The following is a 14,059-nucleotide window of genomic DNA, read 5'->3' as shown; positions in this document are numbered from 1 at the left end:
TTTAGTTTAGCACTTTAGTTGAGCACTATAGCTAAGTAACTGTCCCATACCGTGTCCTGTTGGCTAGTTCTGCCGTCTGCTAGTAAATAAGCAAATCTCTGAAGAGAAACCAGCGAACAAATTCGTGACACAGATAAAACAATTATCCACGCTTATCCTGCTTAGACCCCGTGCAGGCCATCCTGTCCAGCATTCGTCCTGGAAGCGTGAAACGGTTCGCCGGTGTACCATTCGTCGCAGCGAATTAAGGCGGGAGAAGAAATTTGAAACAGAGAGGCGGCGAGGATCTTGAAGAAGAATGGAGACCACTTCATCCGGGGGAAGACCAACAGTTGAAAGAACAGGACACGAGGGTGGCATCGAGGAGGATATTAGGGGACCTGGAGATCCGAAGGAGGGGCTCAATGTACACCAGGAGGGCCAGTTTCATTGCAGACATAACCGCACTTTGCTACATTAGCTTTTATGTTAGTACATTCGACCATGCGGCTTACCTACCTCTTAGTAACGTCCATCTCTGCGTTAGGCGGACGTATATATACATTTCGTCCAGAGGCATGTCTAGTTGTAACGTTGTAAACGGCGAGCAGTAGTAACCATCATCGTTCCGCAGTGTTCACGGTGCAACCATTACTTGCAAGGTACCCGCTGTTTTAAGGCTTATCTAACGGCTTCCTGATGGCGGAACCTCGACTAGCTTAAACACTCGTTACGAACCGCTGACCTTCGTCGAGAAAGTTAATGCCACCGGCTGGTATCTTCGCCGGCTCGTTCTTTCGATAAACTCCAGCTAGGAGCTGTGCCAAACGCGACTTAACGGCAGCTTGTCGGGCGCACGAGTCATTTATTCAGATTCGGAACGGGAACGACCCCTGGCCGGGCGAGCCAAGGAAATCTGTTGATTCAGACTGTGCACGGCGAAGGTTCGTTTCACGGGCGCGAATTGTTAATCGCGATTTGTGACTTTAATAGCGGAGGTGGGTGAATCGGGTTTAATCTTACGTTATGCGAACGGGTCACCTAAGTCCTTGTTTGCCAACGTATCTAAGAAGCTGAGCTTGCCAGAGCGTCTTCAGGTGTCTGGTACGCGTTCAGAATGATACACTCACTGCGGATTGTATTCATTTACGGTAAAAATGATTAGATTAACCCCTTGACATACCGTCTTCCTCGCAGTTACTGTAAATTAGAAATTTTTCGATTGCAATAATTTCTTAGAAGGGAAAGAAAATTGATGCTTATCGTGTGTGCCTAAATTTACTCGAATGCTTAAATATTGATGACAAGAGATTAGAATTTCAGTCCAATTTCAAAGGACAGAATAACATCTATACTCGATAAGTTACTATCAGAAATTTTCATAACGAGTCGGACTCGTCGAAATACGGCAAGGGGTTAAATACCAGAGCTTGGGCACGTTAGACAAATTTCGGAACGTTGCTATCTGTTGCACGGTTTATTGAAATTGTTAGAAGAAGAAATAGATTTTGTTTTAATTTTGGCTTCTTACAATCGAGTTCGGCAATTTTTATTTCGCGTAGAGGTCCTCGGTTCAGTGATATATTTCAATTATCGCGAATATTAAATCATTTATGTTAGTATTTATTACTTTAAGTGAGAGAAGCATGTCGTCTGTACAATTAACACAGAATTAAGAGAGGTGCGTAAATTTTGCTTATCAACTTCTTCCAGTCACATAATTATATTCTATTGAATTATTGTTATTATCATTTGAAAGTATTTATTTTCAGATACTAATAATATGAAAAAGTTCTGTAACGAACTCTATTAAAAACAGTCATGTAATTTTCATCTTTCAATAATTCCTACTTAATTGACAGAATTGTGAATCGACGATTTTAATGATGATCTATTGAATGCACGAGATAAATTAAGTTTCTCGCAAATAGTGAAGTGCTAGAATTGGGGTATGGAAGGTAGAATTGGGGTGCTAGAATTGGGGTTCGAAGATTCATTAATAGAAGAAATGTAAGAAGATGCATCTAAATACGTGACTTTAATTATAACATAATGTAACGTTAATAAATTTCTTATTTGGCAATAGGAGTAGGTAATAGCTTTAGGTAATAGTTCTAGTTGATTGTAAATTTATGACGATAATTGGAGACAAGTATTATAATGGTATACGAGGTGGAAGAGGTTAATGAAGCTCTCATCTGAGAGGATAACGATAGGTAGAGGCCTTTATCTAAAGGTAGCCATGCATAGAAGCAACAATCAGTAATTGAGAGATAGAAGGTAAATATTCAGTTATTTAAGAATTTAAGTTATTGTGATGAGGTTTGCAGCATGGTATTCATTAAATATTTAACTTTCTTGAAATCGACATACAATTTTGTTTTTCTATTGTCAACATTGACCCAGTTAAATAGAACAAATGTGTGGGCATACAATAAGTAAAATTTTCTTTACCCTCTAGAAGATTATTAACACTGTAACACAACAAAGCCTATTTATACTGAAGCCATGAACCAACCATGTCACATTTCAAATATACGTTGAACAATCACAAAATGACAGTTGGGCTACTCGAAATAATTCCTTTTATTATTTTTGCATACAACAGTTTCTCCTATTAAGCAATTATGTAATGTTGTAAGGTAGTTTGTGTTCTGGGGAAAAATAATAAAATTTTAGAGGATCAGTTTGCCGTTCGAATTAATATGCATAAAAGAATCGCGAACGCGGTCGGTCGTCATTCCTGCGGAAGCGGTCGATAAATTTTGGTTATTCCGTAATCAAACAAAATCGGTGTAAAAGCCAGAGCGCGGTCGGGTCTTAACGATTTCTCATAATGTTCGATCCACAATGAATAGTCCAGCTGGGCGCAAACCGTCTCGGAACAATCCCCTAGCAGACGCATTCAATAAAATCCAATTTGGCGGTGGCTCGTGCTCTCACCAGCAAAATTAGGAGCGTGTACGCGGTTTGGCTCGGGATATACGAAGGCCACCCTTGGGCCAGCAATTCTGGACATTCCTTCAAATAATTTCGGCTCACCTATGGCCTAGAACGTCCACCACCGTGGACAATACGAATGCGAAGCTGATTTCCACTGGAATGAAATGGTGAAAGTGGAGCTCACGGGATTCCGTTTGCCCGTGGAAAAAGATCTGATGAAATGTCCAGGCTGCAAAACAATTTTGCTAGCTTTTCCCTTTAAATAACCGAGATATTACATAATTAACTGTCCGTGAATACTTAGTCAACAAATTAGTTTCTCTTACGAAATACAATGTTTTTGCAATGCCAATATATTAATGTTATGTTATGTATTAATGATAGCGATTGTTGGAAATCAATTTTTCTAATCAAATTAACGACTTGAAATATATGATGTAGTTCAATATCGACGGAACTTAAGTGGAATATTATTTATACTGTCTTATAACTCCTATTATACCGAAAGTTTCTTAAACGAATATAATTAAAGCGGAAACTAAAATCAAATATATATTGGAATGTATTCATACTTTGGATTTGAAGAGGCGGTGAACAGTGACAAAAGGTGAATGCAATTATTTCTCCTTAAGAAAAATGTTAGTATTAAAATTCTTTGTTCAGTAGCAAAATATGCAATATTAAAAAAATTGAGAAACAGTTCAAGGCAAATTAGTCTATGTTTCTTAAACGGACTATTTATTGTTTAATGAATATTTTTTCGTAACAATACAATTAATGTAAAGCAATAATTTATTATGTTATTAACATAGCTACAGCTGCAAGCAGTTTGAAAGAACGTCCGTTCGCTATACTTTATTATTCATTTTTCATTTTGACGGATCCACACGATACACTCTGTTTAATTTTAATATAAAAATTCAGAGGCCATTCGTAACCAAGTTAGATAAACATGACAACACTCCGTGAACAAATTTGAGTGTTATTGTAATATTATTCCGCGCGTCATTCAAAAATAGCCGGAATGAAGCTAGAGAAATGAAAACACATTTAAAATACCCACTAGCTGAAGAAATTTTATTAAAGCAATTAGAGAGATTAAATAATGTTCACGTAGGAAGTGAAATGTTTTATAAAGCGCGGCAGGAAATTTTTCTCTCTGCGTATCGTTCCCCAGCGAATATTGAGGATTCGTTGTGATTTTTTCTGCCGAGCAAGATGTTTCACCGCGCCCGCCGTGCAATTTTATAACAAAGTTCGAAACCGTTACGCCGAATTTGAAAGTACGCAGTCGAACAATTGAGCAAATTTTGCAACGTTTTTTTCGGTATAGCAGTGGTTATATTTTACTTTTTCGTATTTTTCGCCCGGCCATTATTAGAACGCAGTTACACCGGCTTCCCTTTCCAGATCCGTATCCACTAATTTTTAATTAAATGTGGAAGATAGTTTAAAGCAAGTTGAAACTCGTTTTTGATATAGGATACAATTATCGCGTTGTTTATGAAATAACAGTTACTAAATAAATTGAGTAATTATGTTCCGATGAAAAATTCTATCCATCTAGATGTCTTTTTCATTTCCTTGTCTGGAATACCATTACTTTCATTAATTAAAACGATAATCGCAATAATATGACAAAGAATAATAAATAACAAAATTTTAATATAACATTTGACATTATGTTAATAAAATAAAACTATTTAAGTATTCCATTAGTTCACTGAAAGTTCTCAAAAAATGATTATCTATCGCTTACTGATATGGTTAAGAAATCGAATTTATGCAAATGATCATATTTTCATGGTATAGAAATCATTAGACTTTATAAAGGAAGTATAAACATTAATATTGCTTGTACAGTTTTAATTTCAATGTATAACTTGTACAAATTTTTTAACTCTTATCGTATTACTGACACCATAATTAATGTATGCAGCATGCTTTGTGGAAATACCAGCTGTGATCACATTTTATATTTAATACAATTTATACACTTTAATAGTTTAGTTTAAGTTGGATAGATCATCAGAAACTTAATTAGTATCGATACATTCAAAAGTTCTTTAGCTACCCGTAAACAAAACAAAGCTGCAGCAATCGGTCCCAGTAACCGGCTCCACTTCCCTATCGTGTGCCAATTATTAATTTAATCACTGAAGATTACAAAAGGAAGAAACACGATTTGACGCGAGTGTAGAAAGAATTGACAATATTCGTATTTCATAAATTCTGTTCGAAATTATGGCAAAGAGCCTCGTGTTCGTATAAATGGAGTTCCACTGTAGATGATAGTACAAATCGTTCTAATTCAGCGAATTAACGCTAAAACCTGTGAAATATAATTTTCATGCCGAAACCTCCCCCGTACCACGGCGGCGAACTGCCTCCTACATCCAACGGAAAAATCCGGCGTTCGCGAAACTGCTATACGTAAGGTGCTCGCGAGCGCGCAGCTGCCGGCATGTTCGGCCCCTTCGGGGCTAGCCGAGGTATGCCAAGAATTACTTTTAACATTTAGTATGATCAGTGCTTTTTCCTTTGATGCGCATCGACAAAGCCCCTTTGCAGGATGCAAAACGAGCTTCCCTGGCAAACCGGGAGTGTTGTTTCGGTAACGGTGGCACAGCCTATAATACAACACGAGCACGACCTCGACGTGTATATACGAGCACGGGGGATAATTAAGGTTCGGGACAACCTGCGCGGCTTTTGTACTCGGTCGAGGTGCGTTTGGCTACGGAGAGAGCGAGAGAGACAAAGAGAGAGAGAGAGAGAGAGAGAGAGAGAGAGAGAGAGAAGTAGCGAGAAGGAGAAAGAACGAGCTCCCGTCGAAGGGAACGGAAGGTCGCTAGAAAAGAGACAAGGGCGGGCTAGGTGTTGGGTGGTGAGGTGTTGGATCGTGATTTAGTGTACGAACGAATTTATATAGCGGACTCCTGTCGTTAATTAAGCAATCTACGAAAGATTCTAACGAAGCAGCACTTTGCCCTCTTGCTACCTCCCGTGTCTGTATCCTACCAGCGCCCCGCCGCTCGCCCTCATTTTCCTGTTGATCGTCTTTTTCTTTTTCGGAGCCGACTCAAGCAGCGTCTTCGTTCCTCTTCGAATGTCACTAGTTCCAAAACAGAGTTTTCGCTCACTTAGCCTGTCCCTCTCGTTTCTCGTTCTTCGGGTTTCAGCTCCCCCCTCGCTCCTGTACGAGCATCGCGTTCCGCCATCCTCGTCTCCGCTAAACAGCCCACCTTGCCCCTTTCCTGGTCCTAAGAACGACTTCTACGTCACTTCCATTCCAGGCTTTCCCCTTCCACCGGCGCGTTAGTCGTCTCCGTTTTACTCGAGTTCGTTTTCCTACCGCTTCCACCGGGTCGAAATTACACGCGAGTAATTTATAATTTAGACGCCGTGCTCCTGCTCCTGGAAGACGACGGCGAGACGCAGGGGGAGGGGCTAGAGAACGAAGACGACGACGGGGTCGACGTCACGGCATCACGAACGGCTTGGACCGGGTACACGTGTGTGCCGCGGGTGTCAGTTTCGTTCAATGTTTCGGACTCTTGGACGCTTATTTTCCCAGATTTCTGGGATTGCCAGCCACGGTCTGCGGAAACGGACCTGCCGTCCGTCGCTGGAATTATTACGCGAAGGTGCAGTGATCGATGATGCAGCGAATTCTCTGACCGGCCAGCGTGCAGTGATTAGGGTGCTTCATAGTGTGTATTATGTCGATGTCACAATTTTGTGGTACATGAGAACAATTTTCGTATTTCTTAACTGTTCTGTATAGTTTGTAAAGGCAGAAGAGGATATCATTACATCGTCATAATGTTCTAGTAAATTCTGGAAGAAAAGGGAAGAGACGTTTTGGATGATGAGTGAAAGTCTATTGTACCCAATATAGTAATTTCTCTCGAATTCGCGCTCAGATTGGGGACAAAAATGGACAATTTCGGAAGAGGAGAGACGATTATTAGAGCCTTGAAGCTCGTTTTTATAGTTACCAATTGTCAACAACTGTAAAAACGAGACACAAGACGCGAATAATCGTATTTCCTCTTTCCAAATTATCCATTTTTGTGCGCAATCTGAGCGCGAATTAGAGAGAAATTACTATATTCTGACTCTGTGTAATCAGTTCTAAAACCTTCGACAGATGCTGTCCCCGAAGGATTAATTAATAGAAGCGAAACTAGAAATCCTTTCGTATTCTACAAATCTTAGTGAATTTCAGTTTATTAGAATATACGTGTTGCAATAAAAATTCATTGCAAAACCTCTCTCTCTCTCTCTCTCTCTCTCTCTCTCTCTAGTCGGATTATTAATTAATATTATCCATACCTAATTGCAGTGGAATTTCACGTTTTAAGGGATTAGGCCATTTTGGATACGTAGAATTCGTATTTTCTAATCTTTTCTTTGTAGCAGAATGAAATTGAGTAATAATTTGATTAGATTCGAGCTAATGAGAGAAGCCAAATGTTTGTAGTTTCTGCATAATATTGTACTCATTAGCGAAACAGAATTTTTAGAAAGCTTAATTTTTGCGAAAAATTTTTATTGATTTTTTGATTTGATCTTCCGTAAAATTCACTCGGGTTTTGCCAGATTATGCAAAGACGAGGATAATATCAGAATTTCGAGTTGTAAAAAATGTATTTTCAAAATCGTATTTTCTGAAAATGAGCTACAAAGTTTTAATTTGCTACTTCAGTACTCCGAGGCAGGGATGGTAAATCGATTCAAAATCGCTATTATTATTTAGAATATTATTTCGGAATTACACGGTATCAGACGATAATAAGGTATACATTTTTTTAGAAAATATAACAGCATTACAAATTATCTAAATATCCATCTATTTATAATTATAAATATTGACACAGAATAAATTCCTTCAAAAGCATAATAAACATAATCATCAAACTGTAAAAGAAGTAGTTAATAAAAATCGAAGTATCAATACCTTTAAGTTCTTTTCAATTATCTTTCGAATCCATGTCCAACTAAATACAGACACAAATAAATTATTTCTGCGATTTCCATTAGCACAATGAAAATGAATTCATAGAGTATTACCGATTCATAAGACCCTTAAAGGAATCGCTCGAAAAAAGATCCAGCTATGTCTGCGATAGGGAATTTTAATATTCTGTCTCGCATTAAGATCAAAATGAAGCTTCATTAAACTTTATCGGATTTCCAACCATAAGAAGAGTTTTCGAAAATAGCACCTATGCGCTGTAACCGTATTAAATCCGAAGTCCAATAATGGAAGCTAAAAATGAGAAGAGATCTTCTCCGTTCGAATCGTATGAAAGACTAATTCTTTCCCGCGCAGAGAAAGCGTTCAACAGGACGCGAATATAATTTCGAACTTTAAATTGACACGCAAACTTCCTCCCATCGGATTTTCCGTGGAACGCAGGATGTAATACGCATGCGTACGACTGATAGACGTTAAAAATCACTTCAATCTAGACTGCACGTGACGCGAAACTTGCACGAATCCCCCTTTCATGGAATAAAGTGAAACTTCGTCATTATTCTAATTGTTTGCGAAGCTACGTTATCCGTCAACATATAGCGTCGGAAACTTCACAATAATTTACCTTATGAGTTACGGGCTACACGATAATCTTCCGTATAAGTCCCTTTAACGCGTGCTACAGACACACGCCACGTATATGTATTCCTGACGTCGAGACTCGTTAATATTCAATTTACCTGATCAAACTGTTCAGCTAAATTATCCTCTATAAAGGAAAAAGCTGCAATGCGCGGTGCAACCAGCTTTCGCATGATCCTTTTCTCACGATGCTATTCGACGTTCTATACGTTGAATTTTATTGTTACATTCTTTTGCAAATTCCTTCGTTTGTTTCAGTACCATGTACACAAAATATAAATAATTGTTTGCAATTGCTAGAGTACAGATATAGAAATACTATTATTTTTAAACATTAATTTTTACATTGTAACGAGATAGATTCGTGATTTCCTTTAAATCGGAAGAAAGTTTGATTCTTCTGCTATCGAAGTCAAAGAATGACAGTAAATGAAGACAATACAAGAATCAAAAATTATCATAGTGAAGAGGGTTAAAAACGCATATTTAAAATTTCGATTTCTGTATCTCATTGCAATTTTATGTACAACTTATTACGAAATTATTACTACCACTTTTAACATCTCTCAATGTACTTATCCTATTCTATATATTATTTGTAGTAATTTGCATAAAATCCACGTGTGTCTGGTCTACAACAGTATTACAATGACAGTGATACTTGAATGTTGTAAAACTAAAATTATGATTTTGAATGTTTAATATTTTTGCATAAAAATATTGTAGATGCACGACACATGCATGTAACATTAATTAATTACAGGCAACTCAGAAGAATACATGGAAATGATAGAAACGAATAAATATTTAATACAATTTTTATTTCATATTCAACATAATGAAGGTCATCAAATCAATTTTTCAATTCTTATGAGCTAAAATAACAACATGCAACAATAACAATTAACCTAATTAATATAAAATAATAAATATTTGCACAACTCGTGTAATAAAATTTGTATTAACAATACAGATTTTTATGCAATTGATATCATCATATATTGATATGAAATTATATTTGTTATGTAATTGCATTAAAACCTGTTTAATTAATAATCGTTGAATAATAATATCGTTCAATGGAGTTAAATTTTCAGATCACCTTCTCAATTTTCACATTACATACTGCGCATCGCGTTCGTCGGGCTGTTGCAAAATATGGCGATATTTCCAGTCAATCTGCTGAGCCATAGAAAAAGAAATTTCAATCTTAAACGAAACTGATTATTTCCTATGGATTTCTCGGTAATACAAGTCAAGGGTTCTACGAAATTATCTGCCCAACCCCGGCATGGCACGAAGAAGAAGGAGGACGAGATTCCGAAAGGTGAGGAAGCATCGAGCGCGACGAAAATTGCATCACGGCTTCTCTACCCTCGCTAACCTCTTCGCCACTGGAAAAATATTCAGACTGGACCGACCTATATCCAAACACTTTCACGTACAAGGTGTGCCTGTCAATTTTTCCACGAAAATAAACTAAACCGCTCTAGCTGACAGTCAATATTACATTAGAAACTTCATGACCGCAACTCATTCGTTTTGAAATTGTTGACTGTCTTAGGAAGAAAATCGTTATCCTAATAGATAGTTGGAAATTAAAGTTATATGATTGAGTAGCAAATTGTTGGTATATTTTGTTGTAACAAGAGATACAGTTTACAACAGACAAAAATAATTTTATTAATTCTAGGACGTTTAAGGTAGAAGAAGGTTTAAGGTCTGCTTAAGGGAGAGTCATCTTGTATCTATGTAAGAAAGAGTTCTATAAATATTATTCTTTTCTGACAGAGGTATATTTATTTATGCAAAACCGTTAAATGATATGTATGAGTACTAATGAATTTAAAACTGGAGAATAAATGACTAATGGAAAAGTTAGAAAATACTATTGTCATTCTCACTACATTGTATTAAAATGGTTAAAGGAAATGTTAAATAAATTAGCAAAAATATTTCAAGAGTAGAGATATAAATAAATTTTTAACGAACTTAGTACATAGACTGTACAAAAATACGAACTTGTATACTACAATAAATTAAAAATAATCAGTTATGCTAAGAAATGGTCTATAATTTAACTGTTGTTAATAAGTTAATTTATGCAGTTCCATAGTAAACAGTACCGTTAACAACAAATATTTGATTTTCTTCCCTGCGCTATAATTAAAGAAATATAGTAAACGAATGATAACTAAACTACGGATTTTTATACATTTATGTCTGCGTAAATTTTCAAAACACAAGAAAATGTATAAATGAATGTCTAATAGCATTTCTACTTTTTTTTTACAATGACAAATGTTTTAGTTGACGATGGAATTTTCTGCTGCACTCTAATTTTTGTAAAATGATATATGAAAACGATAATTTACGTAAAGATCCGCAGTCCTAAAAATAACAAATTTCGAGATCACGTTGCAATTTACACTTCTTATGCCAACTTTTACAACGCCCTAATAAATAATTGCTCTAACATAATTGCGTAAAAATAACAAAATTACAAAACATATTGCAATTTACACTTCTTACGTCATTTTTTACAATGCCCTAATAAATAATTGCTCTAAAATATCTACCTAATAACTAAAATAACAAATTTACGGAACACGTTGCAATTTATATTTCTTATGCCATCATTTATAACGCCCTAATAAATAATTGCTCGTGGAATGCGAGCAGAACAGTTTCGAAAGTTCCGAAGAAAAAAATGGCTCCAAGAGCATTTGTTTTCCAAGCGAAGCTCCGGACGACAATGATTCGTCTTCGTCCTTGTTCGTTATGAATGAGGTCGCGCGGGGACACCCTGTAGATGCGTACAATCTCAAATGGAGACGAGCTGGAGCACGTGTGCCCACCTATGCGAGCTGTAAAATATTCAAAATCCATACTCGGGTATTTACAGGGGCGGGCGAGCTCGTATGTCGTAACGTTGGCGAGGTTTATTATATTTTAGACGTGTCTCTCCCCCCACGGGAAGGGAATCTGACGGCGAGGAAAAGACAGGCAAAAAAATAGAGGAGACAAATCGAATCGATTCGCGGGGGAGGATATAGTTGATCGATCCAAGAGAAATCCCGCTTCGACGTAATCTCTTGCTTTAAGTGTATCCATCAATTTGTTTTCCTGCGCTATTCTAGCGCGGAATATGTATTCTTAGGTTTATCCGTCATTGTTGTACAATAATCGACTAACGAGATCAACTCCTCCGCTATACGACAGAAAAATTCTATCAACAGAAAAAAAAACAGATACATTGTGAAAAAAAAGTTCCTGGAATTTCTCATTCTAAAGCCTCACGGCGTAAGCATCGAAACAATTCTTAAAAAGTGCTATTATTGAATATTTATGCTACTGTACGATGAATTGATGTTTCGAAATAACGTAATGAACTTTGAAATATTTACTTAATTGTGAATAAAAAATACACGAAGTTGCGCGCTGTCTGGACTTTAAAAAATAATGTCTAATGAAATTAATTTATATATTTTTGCGTGAACTACGAGATCGTGGACGCCATACGCGCGCGACAACGGTCGTGAGCGTGTTAAAAAGTTAAACGTGTGTTAAAATAATGTATTCGTAGAAGCAATGGAGGCGTTTTTCGAATACAGATTTACGGCCGCCGCTCTGTATACCGAAGTCTTTTGATGTGCCTATAACGGAGGGAAACATACCTTAAACATGCGAGAAAGAGCGAGAGAACAAAAAGTGGGAATGGACAATCCGGAAGAGGAAGAAACCGAGCCAGGGTTTTCGAAAGGGGGAGAATAAGAACGAAGGGGGTAGACACCATTTTTCAGTGTAGCATCCATGAATCTGAAATTGAGTGGATCAGCCATCTGCGCCACTGCGCCCTCTTACCGACCAGATCCCGTGGATGCTCCGAATGCGTATGCACCGAACACCTCTTTGCTAGACGGTACCCTGCATATGTAGTCATTGTTATTCGACCCAGCTCCATATTTCTTTCTCAGTTCTACTGTTTCTTCGCTGGCCTATGATTTCTGGTTAACGCTGCCTGCGGACCAGGTGATTCTGATCAAATATATCGTTGCGCTGACATTAACTGTGAACCAGGCCTCGACACATTTCAAATGACATTATTCGAAATGTTATTGTAACTTATTACCATATAATCGCTTAGCATAGTAAGATCGGCCCTCTTGTCTCGCAGAACTGTTAATAAGGACATCAGTGTAAACCAGACTCGGAGCTGATAATTACATCGCCATGTAATTTTCAAGAAGAATTTCACAATTATCTCAAATAATTATTTCGGAGAATTATGATATAAAATAACGTGTTAGTTAAAATAGTATTCCAAATAATATTATTTCGATAGATCGCCATATCATTTCCATTCACAATTATCTAAAATAATTATTTCGAATAATTGTAAATTAAAATAACAGCATCCTTTGGCATGTTTGTTTCAAAAGTGGCCACAGGCATGGATTAAATTATGAAATCAATTGACACGCGTCATTTGAAATAATATTCTTCTTGGAAATTGTGAGGTGATTTATGTATCAGCCTTGAGTCTGGTTTATAACGACATCCTTGTTAACGGTTCTGCAAGATAAGAAGATCGATCTATCTGTGTTAAATGATTATACGATAATAGAATTTAACGATCATTTCTTTCGCGACAAGTTTAGATGGAACAAGTCAAAAATATCTGCAGGATAAACTTTTCGAAGAAAGAGTTATGCTCGAATCTTTTTGTTGTATATTATTTCGTGGATTATATCTTTACCAAGAGTGAGTTCTGCTAAAAGCATATTGGTGTAAAGGCTTTTTAAAGTAAAATCTTTTTCTAGCATTTCGAGGATTATTTCTTTCACCACACTTGAAATACAATAACAAGGTAACGAAATTATTTCTATAGCAAAACGACAGCATCGAAAATAACTTGTTCATCGAGTTCAATTAATTTGTTTTGTGCACAGCCTGAATCTGAGATATCCGTGGTATATATTGTTCATTTAATGAATCATAATTGTATTATTAACCCTCCACTGTCCTTTGTCCTTAAGTTCCACATTTTGTTTAATTAATTACGAGCGACCATCTAACCATCGACGAGCTAACTATCTGATTTTAAATTTACATATTTAACTTCAGATTAGGTTTTCGTTCCCATGGAAAAGATTTCTGAAGATAACTATTAATTTGTACATAACAGTGACTGTCTGTCATTATGTCAATATGGCGCCAAGAAACAAATCGAGTTGGGCAATCGCAGTCGAAAAAAAGGTTAATATAAACATTTGTCACGTTTAACATATGAAAGATATTTTGTGTACTGCCCACTAAAATATTGCATGTAGTGTCTAGACATGAAGTATCAGATAAAGTGCACTGTTTATTTATTGCTTCTAGAAGTCATTACGTTTCATAGAAAATGAAAATGAATATTTTTGCTATTTACAAACATATGTAAAATTGTCTAAGGTCAAAAAACTTCTCATAAACAGTAACGCGAGAAATATTATGTTTCTTTATACA

Source organism: Megalopta genalis, chromosome 11, assembly GCF_051020955.1.
Source record: "Megalopta genalis isolate 19385.01 chromosome 11, iyMegGena1_principal, whole genome shotgun sequence".
Classification (NCBI taxonomy): Eukaryota; Metazoa; Arthropoda; class Insecta; order Hymenoptera; family Halictidae; genus Megalopta; species Megalopta genalis.
This window is presented reverse-complemented; position numbering follows the sequence as displayed.